General features: G+C 41.8%; 1 protein-coding gene and 1 long non-coding RNA gene across 3 annotated transcripts in view; both read left to right on the top strand.

Annotated features, from left to right (window-relative positions):
* The window catches only part of PPARGC1A (PPARG coactivator 1 alpha), a 361,917-nt gene that overhangs the window by 144,407 nt on the left and 202,015 nt on the right, over positions 1-15,495 (top strand). The window lies entirely within an intron of this gene.
* LOC146767553 (uncharacterized) overlaps positions 1-15,495 on the top strand; it is a 158,036-nt gene extending 142,541 nt beyond the window's left edge. Inside the window, exon 2 of the long non-coding RNA XR_014954752.1 lies at positions 1-15,495. This exon is cut by the window's left edge and continues 72,075 nt beyond it. This is a non-coding gene — a long non-coding RNA (uncharacterized LOC146767553).

Genomic DNA, 15,495 nt, shown 5'->3' with positions numbered 1-15,495 from the left:
GCTGATCAGTCTTTATTTTTAACTCAGAAAAATCTTTTTTTCAGTATGAAATGCCTCTGTACCATCTAATATCATGGCAAATGCAGCCAAAGGCTAAAGATGACATTTATATGAGATTCCCAGCACATGACTGCTGGAGTAGAATAGCTGGGGTAAGCATACACTGACTAAAGGATTTTTCTTCCATTTTTCTGCTACATAGGAGTAGTTTGATAACCCAAAAGGTAGAATATTTTTTTCTGTGTTCTTAGTTTCCTTTATGTTATTAAAGCTTCATCTCCTGTGTCATATGTGGCAGGTGGTTATCCTTGAATACTTTTGTAAAAGGGGAGTCAGAAGCACCTGAGATGGCTTTCTGAAAGCCATCAAGTACTAGCACCACATGAATCCTAGAACAAGCAGAGACATGAAAGGAATCTAAGTGTTCTGTCACTTAAGCCTCTGCTCATCTCTGGTCCTCTTGTCTCCATGAACTAAAGAGATTGTAGTGAGGTAAGGGTCACTGTCATCTTATTGCCAGGTAACAAGTGATAGGATGAGAGAAACATCCTCAAGTTGTGCCAGGGGAAGTTTAGATTGAATATTGGAAAAAATGTTCAATGAAAGGATTGTCAAGCCTTAGAACAGGCTGTCCAGGGAGGTGGCTGAGTCACCATACCTGGAAGTAATTTAAAAGATATAGGGTTTAAGGAGGTGATTTAGTGGTAGACTTGGCAGTGCTGGGTTAATGGTTGGACCTGTTAATCTCAAAGGTCTTCTCCAACTTAATGATTCTATTATAACCTAATGATTCTGTGTAGCCCTTTCTCTAAAATAGGAAATGCCCCAGCAGAGCATTGAAAACCTTGCTGATACTCATACTCCAAACCTGTTGAAACGAAGAACTTCAAAAATGAATTGCAGAATTTGATGTGTGCTGCAACCTGAGCATATGTTCAGCTTTCCTGTTGAGAAATAACTTTATCCAGAAGCTCAGAAACTTTGATTACTTATTCTCTGAGTTGAAGAGGTGTCAAAGATAAAGAGAGGCAGACCAGATTTAGGATCTGTCTTCCATCATGCAGTTTAAGCCTCCTCCTACACCTTGGGGGGTTTAAATCCCATTTCTTAGCATGACAGTGCTTCAGGTGAGCTTGGCCTGCTTCTGTATTATATAACTGAGGGAAACAAGGGGAGAAATAACCTTTGCAGCCTCCACTGTACAAATCCAACTTTTATCACTTAGTGTGCTGCTAACCCTTTGTTAGGGCTGTCGTGCATGGGCCAACATGTCTCCCAAGGAGATAGTCTGTTTTCTGGGTGAAAGAATGTGTTTTCCTTCTCCCCATTTCTTTTCTTTGCCTCATAGAGCAAAACAAATCCTTGGGATCTGTTCCAGTCTGTTGGGTAAAGGGTAATTTTCCTAATTCAGTTGCAACTCAGTAGTGCAGTTTGTGAAATAATAATATATATACTGAAGGCTCTGTGGGGGACTGCAGTGAAGCAGTAGTTACTGCTCATAAAGTTTTTTAATAGGACGTGAGTTCCAGGATTCAAGGGAGAGAACATTAATGTCCTTTACAGAACGTCGTGGAAAATAAATACTGTGCAGCACCAATCTCCTGGCAGTTTCAAAGGATGTCTAAAGAGGATCATTATGAGACCATTTATGATGGAACATGACTCCATTGCAAGTCTTTGGAGTCTCTGTTGGGATGTTGTTCCTACTGCTTGAGATTAGGAGAGGAAAGCAATTTCAATAGAAGTCTGTGGAGACCATGTGGCAATTACGTTGCTGACAATATCAGTATGATTTTAGTGTGAATCTCTCGAGACCTTAACTTCTCAGTGAAGTAAAATGCACCATGCCCATACAAATTATATTATTGTTTGAAATGAACCAGAGTAAGTTAACAGTAAACAAGTACTGGAATAATAGGAGTGAGTATTCAAATCGATTTGCCTTGTGGCAAGAAATGCTGCCCACAGCCTTGCTACAGCCCCCTGCCAGTCCATCATCCCCTGCATGATTTGTGGGTGGTGATTTCTCCGGAAATCCTAGGCTGAAAGACTGGCTTATTTAGGTGTCTGTACAGTTGGTGGCCAGTTTAGAGAGGGAATTGTACAACTGGGTTGTTTTATGGGGCTTCTGCTCTGCCAGTAGTGATTTGTTTGGTCTGAAAATTGCAGAAGGTGAAGCTGTCAGAGGCAGCAGTCTGTCAAAAAGAGACTGTGGAGGGAGCTGGGGTTAAGGATGTGGTGATGGATGAGAACAGCTTTTGGCCTCATGGCAGTGGTAAAACAATGACTGGTTTAGACCATCTGGCCTGGGCAGTGGTTGAAGTCTGCTGAGCTTAGAGAAGCAGTTCCCAGGTTTTGCTTTTCTGAAAGTACACCAGTGCCCTTGGTCTTGCTGATGTTTGTCAAAGCCACTCCCTGGGAGGCCATTGCAGTGCACAGCTAGTTCCTGAAGCAGTGGAGTACCAGCAAAAAAAGACACCTGGGTGTCAATTGATGCTGGCTGGGAGCTGAGCAAGCCTTGGTGCTTTTCTTGCCCGTGGGCTACCTGGAATCTTTCTTTCCTCTTCCCTTACATTGCCTTATGTAGGCTGAAGGGAGAGCCACAGCATTTCCAGGGCTGAAGGAAGACAGTCTGGAGCAGCCAGGATAAAGTGCAGCGTTTGCATTTTATTGATTCTTACCTATTGATTCCAATGGGATGAAGTGTCTGTGAAAGAGCAGTGAGAGTGGCAGACGGACGAGAGCTCTGGTGTCACAGGCTGGCCTCGCCTGACAAGAGCAAGATTATATAAACAAATACTCCAGGTATTTTCCTAAGTCAAATCTAAGAAGAACCAATGAAAAGGAGTTCCACTTGTAGGAAGGATAATATTTAGCAGAAAAAGTTTAGTTTGCATTTCATCACTTCTGCAGATAAAAAGGAGGAAGGAAATATAATATCAGGAGAATTTTGTGACAGATTGCCTTGTGCCAGCTACATTTAAGGAGCCATTTTCTGTAAGCTGGAGGGTGACAAGCCTGAAATGTACATCTCCTCATACAGGAGGTGATTCTCATTTGGTGACTCAGATGTAAAAATGAAGAAACAGGCTGTAGCCTGAACTTTCAGGTATGAGGAGAATGTCTGAAGGGGTGCTGAATATCCAAAATAGTTTATTGAGTGCACAGTTTAACTCAATGTGCTTTATAGGAATAATTTTATTGGAAAGGGTAAGCACATATCAAGGTAAATATGTTCAATAAGAGTATTGATCTTATTAAGGGTTCCTCTGCAGACAGATGTATGTATGAATGTATATATGTATATATATATGCATACAAACTCAAAAAAAAAAAAAAAGCTGCTTTTTGATCGTGACCAGTCTATTACTGGCTCATTAGAAAACATTCCTTCTGCCCTGTATCTCTGTATGTGGTTTGGAGAGAAGGATGGCACTGAGGCACCTCTTAGGTCCTCTGGAGACAAAAGCACCCTGATATAACTCACAGTCGTGAGGTACTCGCTGGAATCCTGGCAGCCACCCCAGTGCAGTGTCTGATGCATCTGCCAGGTTCAGTGGCCAGAGTGATGGGCACCTTCCTCTCTGGGCAGAGGCTGGGGACACAGCTCTTCCCAAGCCTTCTGGGAAGGGAAGGACTGTGCTGGCCTGGCTCAGATCGAGAGCCTGAGTTCAGCAATATCAGCCTGAAGCAAACCATATGAAAGAAGCAATATTGGGAAGCCTGTTGTGTCTAGTGCCTATGCTGCACCTTGTAAACTGAAACCTTGACAAATCATCTCACTTAATTTTGTTTTGTATTGTTGAGCTCCCATATAATTGTTTTGTTTCTAATTGTTGAGCTCCCATATAAAATCAGTCAAGCACCAGGACAGTGACTCTCTGAACAGCTCTACAGAAAATATGGCCCCAGCCTGTGGGGTTCCCCAGCCATAGCTGTCAGAGGTCCTCCTACTGCCAGTATGCACCAGGTACAAACTCTGTCTTCCCTGGCCCAGCAGTGCCCCCAGTGCTTTTGTGTCTCCTTTTGCTCCCATGTCCCACCACTGATGTCCCCACAGCTCTTTTTCTGGCTGCCAAATACATCCTTTTATGGATGTTTTTCAGAAGAATCAATATAACTGTCCCTCCTCCCTGCTTCTCCTGTATTCTTAAAAGACGTACAGTTTAGACAGAAAGGATTTTCAACGGGAAGGGAATCTGATTGTAAATAAAAGGTTAGATGAATTGGTTGCATGAAAAAGAAGTGGAAAACACTATAAAAAGAGAGAAGAAGAAAAAAGGAAGATGGAATTTTTCTCTTCGAGTTGATGTTAATCAAAGAGCTATGAGTATCAGATGAAATGAATTATTTGAATGCTATGTTCCTTTCATCCTGCAAAGTCTTCTGTGCCTAAATTTAAGTATATATTAAATTTTATTAGATACTAACACAAACTCCATGTGAGGAAACATATTTCAACACTATTTTTAAATTTCTAATTTTATTTCTTTAGACTCCTTAATTCTCATAATAGATTTCCCATGCTTACTGGTATATAGGTTAACAGGAGGAGAAAATAATGTACAGTTTTGCAAACCATGGCCTTGCTATTCATATCATAGAAGGAAAAAGGCAGAAAGCAAAAGTGAAATAATTGTATTCTGCTTCTTCTCTCTCTCCTTTCCATGAGAAGATGTTAGAGGAGACAGAGTGTGAATTGCTGGGCCTGGAGAGGTCTGTGCTGTGCTGCTGGGGTTGCTTGTGCATCACCTAGTAGGACACAGAGTGTGACTAACAGTGGTGGCTACCACTGGGCTTCCATAAGTGCCACCCTTGCTGGTGCATGCTCTGGGGGTCCCTGACAGGCAGGGCAGACTCAGGGGTCAGCCTGCCTGCTTTGAGTGCCTAAGGGTGCACAGAAATGGCAATGGGGCAGCTCTGTTTCCTGCCCCTCTGCTCAGGGTGCCCCGTGGGTGTCTGCCTGCATCCTAGAAAAGCCAGTTAGCACCCAACCTGTCCTTGCTCTCCATACTGAGTGGTGCTGTCACTAAATGATGGTGTCCCTTGTTTCCAGCTATCCCAAGGAAATAGGATGAGTTGAGTCTTTCATGCAGTACTGAAAGAAGTGTCTTTAACATGCTTGGGTTTCCTGCATAGTCACTGATCTGCTCCATTTTCAGCTATAAACCTAGGCAGTCGTGCTCTTTCTAAGACCATCAGTGACCCAGCATCTAAGGGTGAGATCTTGTCTGCAGAGTAAGAAGAGTTAAGGATATGCAGTTTGAAAGTGCTTTTGACTCTTAATTTTGTTGTCCTTGTTATCCTGCCTTCATTTTGAATGCTGTTAGTCATTGTGCCTTTTTCTTAATCTGTTGAAAGAAAACAATAAGTCTATTGTTAAATGTAAATGCAAGCTACAACTAAAGGCTCAGATCTCTGATGTGACCCTTTAAAAATCCCTCTGTAGATGGAAGAAGGTTTCGTTTCCATTGGGAACTCTGCATTATTTAGTAGATTTGCCTTGCAGGACAGATAATTTCAAGGCTTTACATTTATATAGAGGATCAAACATTTCTGTGGCCTGAATTAAGGCAAAATAATCACCACCTCCATGAAAATTTTATTCTTCCTGGAGTGCATTTTCAATGTGGTTTCCTAGTGATACCAACACAATGAGAGTTTCAGCTGACTGTTGTGAGCACCCAGGAGTCTAAGCCCCAAACTCTGGCTCCCAGAAACCAGAGAAGCTCCTTCTTTTAGTCAATTAAAAAACCTGTTAATTTCGCCCTGTGCTGTTTATAGTCTTCAGCAGCTCTTTAATGTCTCTCCGTTAGAGGAGAACTTTTTCACTTTTGTAGTTTATTCTTCTTTCGTTGGCTTTGTTGCTGGCCTCTGTCTCTCCAACTAAGCAGCGTGTTTCTAATACTTCTTCAGTCATCTTGAAATGATACTATGCAGTGCTTATAGTGGTCTCCAGGGGGAAGAGGTACAGTTCAAACACATTCAAAATGGAAGTTATTTCTGGAGGAGCAAAGCATTATGCATTTTACATCTCCTTTAATACATAGGGCATTTTGGCATACACTGATTTGTTATGAAAGAGAATATTCATACAAACCAAAATGTTTTATTTCTGCAGTGACTGAGACTTTACAAAAGCAGCAGTTCTTTATAACGTACTTCTCCCCACAGTGTTTTTCAGTAAAATTCTGGCTGCCAGCTGAGGTTTTTGGTGCTGGAATGCTGTCTGAGCCATGATGGGCTTGGTGGCAGCCTCACATCCACAAGTTGTAAATGATGTATGAAATGCAAAATCCTCACTTGCCCCGCGCATGGGGAGAAGGGAAATGATGCTTTGCTGTTTCTGGTTCTCTGTTCTCTTAACTGAAACTCCTCAGTGAAGAATCATTAAAAAATAAATACAACAATAAAGAAAATGAAAAGACAGCTGGAAGACATTGCAAAACTGCAGAACAAACAACCAGGACGAGCCAGTTAAGGACACCTACCACTGCTCATGGCTGGCTATATGAAATGACTGCCAGGCATACTCCCTTCTTCTCTGACTTGATTATTTTTATTTTCCTGAGGAACTGTGCTTCATATCAGTCATAGCACCTGGTTGAATCCATCTACTTATCTTTTCTTTTAATTAAGAAATAATGTCAGCAGGATGAAAATAAAACTTGACAGGATGAAGATCTCCTACTGTATTATAAAAACAATGTGAAGGTGAAACAGATATTTATTTTTGAAAGCAAGAAATCATCTTCTAGTGTCAAGATCCTATTGCTGTGAGCTTGTTGTTGTTACATTAATGAATGAGAAATGTGTGCAATGCATTGAACAATGGGAGATTTGACCAGACAACCAGAAAGTAGGCTCCTCACACAGACAATGGTGCAACTGAGGCTAGTAGTTGACTACTATTTTTGGACACATCTCCTGGCTGACACAGAGAGGATTTTGTTCTACATGAACTGTCCTGAAAAATCTCTAGAGACTGCTGGTAAAGTCATGGGGGTGTCAGATCCTTGTTACTCTTAGCTCCTGTTGACTTCAGTGGTGCTGGTAATGGTTAAGAAGGTAGTGTGGCCAACTCAATTTGAACCTAGAGATGTCTGTCCTTGGTATTGCCTGTAGAAGGCTGATGTCTTGACAGTGGGAACTAATATGAGATGTAGAGAATAATTATTTCCTTAACTTTGCATTCCAGGCTATTTACTGAATAATTGCACAGACTATTTACTGAATAATTGCAGAGAAGTGGCTTGATCCACTTGAGAGAGCCCTTTGCACTCTCCTCAAAACCTCTTCAATATCCTTGGACAAATTAGCTAGGACTGGCTTTTTTTAACTTTAGAGGACAGCTGAAAAAAACTCATTTCCACTTCTACAGTGTAGCTGACTGGTCAGAAAAATTGACCATGGAGATGTTTGAGGGTTTGATTTGTCTTGTGTGGTTTTCCACCAGCATACCCACCCTCAGGAGTGTGCTGTGGTGGTAGGCTGAAGGTTGGCTTTGGGGGGCAGGTGGGGACAGAGCAGGATATCTTCCACACCTTTCTCACCCCTCTAAGTTGAAGTGCTGCCCAAAGCTTTGCCAGAGCTGGGCAGACATCCAGTGGAGTGTAAAGACAGGCAGTGATTAGGGCAGCTGGGTAGGGAACCATGTGTTCTTGCTCCCAGGGATATGTCTCTATTTCTAATTTAGATCACTCTCAGATACAATGAAGAATAAAGCATTTTGATCAGAGTTAGCGATGACCTATTTAACATTTAAACTGGTTGGCACTTATTTGAGCTCTTTTATGAGTCCCTAATGAGTTCTTTTGGATATCAGCATTTACTGCTAGTGTAGCTTTATGGTCCTGGGTTCAGGAGAGGTGAGTGGCTGGTTTTGTGACCTTGGGCAATACCCTGAATGTAGTGGTGCCTCAGTTTCCCATAAAGATGGTGATTGCAGGATACCTTTCATGTCTGTGTGCACTGTGAACTATATAGGACAATCATTTTAGCACATTTTGTTTGTGTAATACCCTCAAACCCTGGCTTTCTGTAGGGCCTTTAAATGATGCTATTTTAAAAATGAAAGATGATGGTTAAGAAATGCAGCATAGCATGACAGGGACACACATATATATGTAAGAAGGCAGAAAAATAGCAGTGTCTGTTAGTCAAAGTGATGCAGTCCCAGGACACCACAGCAATTATTTCGTTGGTATTACTTTCTGCCCATGTGAGAGCCCATACCCACTTTCCAGATTTTCAAACAGATAAGCAATTTTTTAATTGATGCTTAGCTTGAATATATCTAATGTCAGCCAACTGTTGTTAATAGGAGCTATTATAACATAAAAGTGCTGATATTTTAAATGCAGTTGGTCAATCCCAGCAGGACTATGCATTCAGGCCTCTTCTATAACGTTGTATTAGTCATTTGACACTGGTGCTGAATTTATGTTTTCAGATGCATGCCAGCTATTGAAACTTGACAACTAATTCTGGATAAAACTGATTGGAATTGATAAACCCTCTTTTATTTTGGGGCGAAAATTGGAAGTAGCTGCTAGTCCAAATAGAATCTCTTATCTAGTATGGCACGATGGCATTTAATGAAAAACATTCAAGAAAATCTACTCTTGGATTGCCCTGAAGATAGAAAGTTGCAGAGTTGGATGCAATTCAAATCAGTAGTTCTTTATTTTGCGTAACTTTGGGGCACGCCGAGACATTTCATCAGTGCCTGATGTCATTAACTCTGCCGGCCAACACCTAAATGTGTTATTCCTCACGTGTTTGAAACATTATATTATTAGAGGAATGCTTTGAAGATAAGAAAATATGTTTGTTTGTTTCATATTCTTTCCATATGCTAATAATGACACCTTAAGTTATTAGAACTAAAACGTGTTTTAAATCAGAATGTTGTTTTCCCCTCTATAAAAATCATTACCTTGGGCTTGCAGTATTACAGAGGCTTTGACATTGGCAATTTGTTTATTTTTAAACACTGACTGTAGCTCAGCTCCTTTTTTTTTTTTTTTTTTATATAATACCCCAAAACAAGCTGAAACGCTGCTCAGAGGTGGTGTGCATGGTCAAGCATGCTCCGGCTACTGCAGCTCTTCTTGTTGCATTACCTTTGGGTTGTGGGCACACTAAGAAGAAACTGCATTACCTTCAGGTTGTGGGCACACTAAGAAGCTGCTGTGAAAATTAGTCAGAGCCTAACGCTGTGACTGCACATCTGGATGGACACAGCACTGCCTGGGCCCGTGCCTCGCTGCCTTTTCATATAGGCAGAGCTATTGCCACCGTGTCTGTCCCTCCTGTGGATAGTTCCTTGGGAGCATGGGAGGACTGGAGGTCATAAGCCAACTTAAAATCTGGTGGCAGTTTTAAAAATAGGATGGATATCAGCAAGGCTTGACAGTGTCACCTTCAGCCCCTTCATGGCAGTGTGGAGCTGTGGTATGTGAGAAGCTGTGGGGCTGTGTTGCGTTTTCCAAGCAGCCTTTCCATTTCAAGGACAATCTGCCCAGCTTTGCAGGAGGAACAGGCTTTTACAGGATTGGCTTTTCTTTTGTTTTCACTTTCTACTGTAATTTCCATCCTTCAGTGCTGCCACCTAGTCTGGTATATTTGAGGCATTATTTCTTTTTCTTGTAAATACAGGTAATTTAGGCATTGCCCTGGGTGCAATTTCCATCCTTCTTAAGTGCTGCCACCTATTCTGGTATATTTAAAGTATTATTTCTTATCCTTGTAAATGCAGATAATTTAGGCATTGCCATGGGTGTCAATGCCCATGCATTGCTACCATGGGGTGAATGCTCAGTGGACTAAATTCCCACTAGTTGTGAATCTGCTCTCCCAGCCATGTCTGTGTTGTTCTGGTAGCAGCAAACTTAAACAAAAGTTATTTTAATTTGCACATAAAAACTAAGCTATGGAGAGAAACTAAGCTTTTATGAGGTAATAAAGCACAGAGTCAGCCTCATGCCTAGTGCTTCCAAGCAGGGTGTCTCTGAAGGCATCTCAGCAGGGATAGAGAGAACCATAGCAAGGTTTAAATGTGGAGGCAGCAGGTAGGAAACAACAGGAGCAGGAATGTAGGTGAGATTTAGGCAGGCTGAATTTAAGTTTGGGAGGGTCACTCAGCTTCTGGGTTTGCTTTTGGATAGGGGAATCACCTGGGGCTGAGCAGCTTGTCACATATTTCAGCCTGACTTATCATCCCCAGTTTGAGACCTCCTTCATTCACAGTGACATTTTGGCCACTGTCCTGTTATCCCAAACCTTGGCAGTGAAGGTGCTTCTCTCAGGAACTGCAGGCAAGCTGTCATGTCTCTCCAATGTGGCCCCCACCCTCTCTTTTGCTTACCAGGGTGCAAGGGAGAAAAGTTTGACAAATTGTTGTCCACCTAAAGGTTCCTAAGTTCTTTTACTCACTTCTATTTTTAGACTGATTCCCTTTGCTTCTTTTTTCCATTGTGCTACATTTTGCCAGATTTCTGCCCAGAGGAAATTTTTATAGCTCAATTTTAAAGCCCTTGCAATTGAGGATTTATCCTGGGAATGACACAATCCAACTGGAGTAGCACAAATGGCACAGCTCAGAAATAAAAGGTTATCAAGACTGTAATTTATTTGTTTAGGCCACTCAGAGTACAAAAATGCCACTTATTTCTTCAGCTCCCTGAGTGGGTTGCAGTATGGTGGCTGCTTTCAGGCTGTCTTGCTTTCTATGCCAGTAATTTTCTCTACAGCAGCATTTTCCAGGAAGTCAAATTAAAAAGCTGTTTCCCAATATGCCCTCCCCCTGCTGCCATCCCTTACCCCTCAAAATCCCAGCTCAGGCACAGGTTGTTTCCTTATGTCTCTTCCAGGTGATTCGGGGGTGACAAAAGGCAATGAACTCTCTCCACGTCTCGTTATGTGGCAAAAGAATGAAACAGTGAAGTGGCAAGCTTAATCTCCAGCAGTTAGGGTGTAAAAGAGAGGAAGGATGTGAAACCCACTTAAAATATGTTTCCCTGTTCTAATATGCATTTTGAATTTATAGAGAATTGACTTGTGCTATTTGTTCAAAGCCAGAAAATGCATGTGGTCTGCAGTTAAACTTATCACACTGTGCCAGGCAGTTTTCAGGAGTGATGGATACTGTTTTTCACGAGTCCTTTCTCCTGAGCTGATTCAAGGCCAGCCACAATAGAGCTGGTTCTGGTCATTAGCAGTGCCCCCTGCAAAAGTTGTTCATTTAGGAGCTTGCAGGTTTAGGTAAGCAGTGTTTTTGGGATCCTTCCTTGCTGGCAGCTTGATGGAGTTAGCCACACAAGAAGATAGCAGTCCCCAGTCCCCTAGGCAGTAAAATAGAGCAAGGAGGGATAAGACTCTCACTGGCATGCAGCTGAAGAACTGTAGGGAGTCACAAAGAGTAGTGATATTTCCTTGCTAAGTGTAAGGAAGTTGTGGTGTGCTCCAGGTAGAGCCAAATAAGAGAGGGAGATAACCCAGCCCCCAGTGCACATGGCGCATGCTGGTGCCACAAGGGACTCCTGAGGAATGCCTGCTTTCCTCCCAGCAGGAGGGGCACATCCGCCTTGGCTGGGCTGCCCTTGTTGGGAAAAGGAGGTGCAGGCAGAACGCAGAGGAGGCTGGATGGGGGCAGATGTGCTGCCAGCTTTGGAGTTGCAAGAGGAATTGTGTGTTTAGGGAGGCTGGAGCGGTCTGGAGGTGGAGGCAGAGAGGAGGCTGGATTCTCTGGGGGCATGTTTCAGCAGGAAAGTTTTATCTGCCCTTTGCTCTATCTGCAGCAAATGAAAGTTTGGTAGCACCATGAGTGTTTTTTCCCTACTTCCCGACTTAGTAACTGGGAGATGCTGCAAAAGTGGGGATTGAAAGAGACTTCAGAGGACAAGGAATACAGTGTTTGCCTTGAACAAGGGGCATGGTAATTAATATGCCACTTTTTGACAAATGGGTATTTTGAAGAACTGGAGACATGTGAGTCAGGGGCCTCTGTCAGTAAGTGTTTGCAGCTGGGCAACCACCCAAAAGAAAATCTTCATCTTCTGCTTACAACTCTCAGCCCATGCTACAGCTACCTGAAGGCAGAAGATCTAGATCTCCCCAGCATTCCTCTTGTTATCTAAAATACATTTAAGGAATTTTACATGATCTGTGTCACTCTGGACTTCTATTTTGATATTCTTGAATCAGGCTGGAAGAGTTGAGGGGGGCTGTCAGGGACCAGGCAGCTCTGGTTGAACCTTTTGGTCTAGGCTCTCGTGTTGAACACACATGATGGATGCAGACACATGATGGATGTATCTTTCTCCTGAAATAGGCCTATTTTGTGAGATGTCTAATATTTTTAAAGTCTTTCTACATGGCTGCCTGACAGTTTTCTTTCCTCTGATGTAAACTTATAACCAAGAACTTAGTCGACTTCATCAAATACAGAAACAGAAGTCCAGTGCATCAAATACAGAAGCAGATAAACTTTCTTTTCTGGTAGTCTGTTGTTCTGTAAAACACTAAGGACTAGACCAAATCAGAACCTTCCACTAAAAAACGCCTTTTCCCACAAGAAGCCCCATGCTCATTCCCCAGCCCACTGCATGACTCCTTGGGAGGGAGGGTATCAGGATCTGTTTCAGCATGGCTGTAGGCAGCCACCACCTTGCCAGCACAGGCTGCTTGTTTGCTGTGTCATGTGAATCAATGTTCCTTGCAGGCTGTTGCACCAGTGTCAGGCTTTTTCCACATGAACAGGTACCACCCCCATCATTTGGGTAGGTCCCAACTGTGCATGGAGCCAGAATGTCAGAGGGAGATATGCTCTGTGTGTCTCAGCAGAAATGTCCTGCTTTCTCAGCAGCTCACAAATGAAGAGTTCACAGCCACTGTGGTTACACAGGCAGGTCCAGTAGTCAGCTATGCAAGAGGTTTGGAAAATACTGTGTTTATCAGTCTAAGAGTTTGGCCCGTATTGCCCCTGGTCTTATCCCCTTAACAAGAAGTAGAGTATGAGTGGAGACACAGCAAACATAAATAATAAAAGGGTTCTTCACCTACCCTGCATTTTTAAATAGTAACTGTGGCTGAAGTCTGCAAGTATATGATAAGTATCAAACACTTATTTTTCCACCAGAATGACAAATGTGTCTGGTTACAAAAGGGTAACTGGGTAAATGTGGAGTACAATAATATCTCAGTAGTCTCCCATTTCTTTTTAAAGAAAAGTACAAACTGTAATGCATGCAAGCTAGCATACAGTGGGAAAATTACTTTCTCAAAACATATGCTAGTTCCTAAATAGTGTCTGTAGAAATACTTGAGCAACTAGAAAACAAATGTAAAATCTTGAGCCGGTTGTTTTGATAAGCATGTCAATCACTTTATGTTGTTCCAAATTGTAAAGAGTTTGAGATTTTTCACTACTTTTAGGATGCTGTACAGATTACAGAACTGTAGCCTGTAGAACGCCACATTGAAAGGGCCATCAAAGATCTTCTGGTCCAACCTGTCTTGGCAAAGGCACAGATAATAATATAATAATGTCTAGACAAGTTAATAATGTAATTTAAAAATAAGAACTAAAGATAAAAATGCTTTCATTGTTTCTGCCAATGGAATAGCTGATCTGTAGCCATTCCAGTGCTGGAAGTTGTCTGCTGGCTGGGCAGGAGGGTTTCTAAGTCTCCATATGTGTGTACTGCATACTCTAGGAGGGCAATTGAAGCATTGAAGCAGAAGGTACCAGAGACTCTCCCTTGCAGAAAGGCAGTACTGTCTGCTGTCATAGGGGAGGGCTATAAATGAAGTCCTGCATCTGCCTACTAAAGATTCCTGTATTGCTCCTCTGATCTGCAAACTATATATGCATTTCTGTCTCTTCCTCTCAAACTTGCATTTTTATATGGCTGGCACACAACAAAAGTTTTGAATTTTGGCACTGTGAGTCCAGCTACAAATAGGTTTTGCTTTTGTATATTTTTCCCTATGGAGTAAGGGAGCAGAGTTTACCCTAGTTTTGTGTATCATTTCTTGGCTAGAGTAATGGGCAGAGGGGCCTATACAGGTGGCCTACACAGGCTCTGAAACCATTTGCCTGGGACTTCTGACATCTACATCTGTGTCTGTAGAGATTTGTATGTCCAAGGCATCTGGCCATATTCCTCTTTTGTCACTTGGAAATAAACTTTCAGGTGGAAAAAGAGGTCATGCCTGGGGAAGCTGGGACATATGATAGCTCTTAGATGAAGGTTAAATTGTGGATTTGAAAAAAAAAATCCCAATACTTGCAGAAGCTCTGCTTAAATCCCTGCTGCATAAAACTCTACCCATGTCCTTTTTGTAGGTAGAGGGCTGTATGTGTGTGTAGGCTTCTTTAGTACACCTCTGCATTTGCTTTCTATCACCTGAATCTCTAGCCCATTTTTTGCTGTTATTTTGGTTTTAAAATATTATCCTAAGGTACTTCAAATATAAAAGAACATATTGATTTTTAAAGCATTATATTGTTATTTTTCTGTTTTATTAAAAAACAAAACCGGCACCAGCTTAACATATTTCACAGCTTGTGTCCTGGCCTTGAAAGCTCTGCAGATACAAATATGATCACAAAGGAGAGAAAAAAAATGTATTGAAATATAAAGGATCTATATTACTAGATGAGTGGAAAATTAGCATGGTAGCTATTTTATTGCTATCTCACCCAGTGTATATATATCTTACTCTCTGATTGAAGATGAAATAAAGTTCTCTCATCTTGTTTGTGTTGCTGATTTGTTGGAAATTTATTGATTTACGGATCATAGCGCACAATTTTTCCCCATCTGCAGTAGGAATATTCTGTATCTGTCATGCTTTCTATGAGTAACTGATTTTCTATGATCTGTAAAACTGGTTTGTACCAATAGTCGCTAGTCATCAGCATTTCCAAGGGCTTTCTTGAAAGATATTCATTCATCCTGCTGGGAATCAGTGAATTACAACTGAATACTAGTATTGTACCATCAAATTTTCTGTTAAAACATGCAGGAATAGATTCAGATGCAGGTATATTTCTGTTGAATACATAAATGTCTTTTATCTCTATTGTACGGCTTTAATATAATTCCTGCAAAAATCAAAATACCAGATCTTATGGGGAAAAAAATGATGTATGCATCATCCTGTTTAGCCCTTGTTCTGTTGAGAGCAGTAACATCACTGGGGTCATTTTCATCCTTTGTTAGGAGCTTGAGCAGCTCTTGATGTCCCTACTGTGTTCAAAAGGGCTTAGGATCAAAGTAGTATCTGGCAACCTAATCTGTCCAGACAACAGAGTTTTGACACAGCAGAGCTCTTGGTTGTGACTTACTGCAGCCTCACTACTCAATTTGTCCATCCCTTTGTATGCCAAAAGAAGCAGCAACCAATATGCCCCTGTCTGTGTTGTTTCTGATTTTCTTTTGGTTGGGGTAGCTTCTCTGCTTGGCCAGAGGCTGAGATCATCAGGCT

This window comes from Lonchura striata, chromosome 4, assembly GCF_050655825.1.
Source record: "Lonchura striata isolate lonStrDom1 chromosome 4, ASM5065582v1, whole genome shotgun sequence".
NCBI classification, from domain to species: Eukaryota; Metazoa; Chordata; class Aves; order Passeriformes; family Estrildidae; genus Lonchura; species Lonchura striata.
Note: the sequence above shows the minus strand (reverse complement) of the source record. Positions and strands in the feature narration are given on the sequence as shown.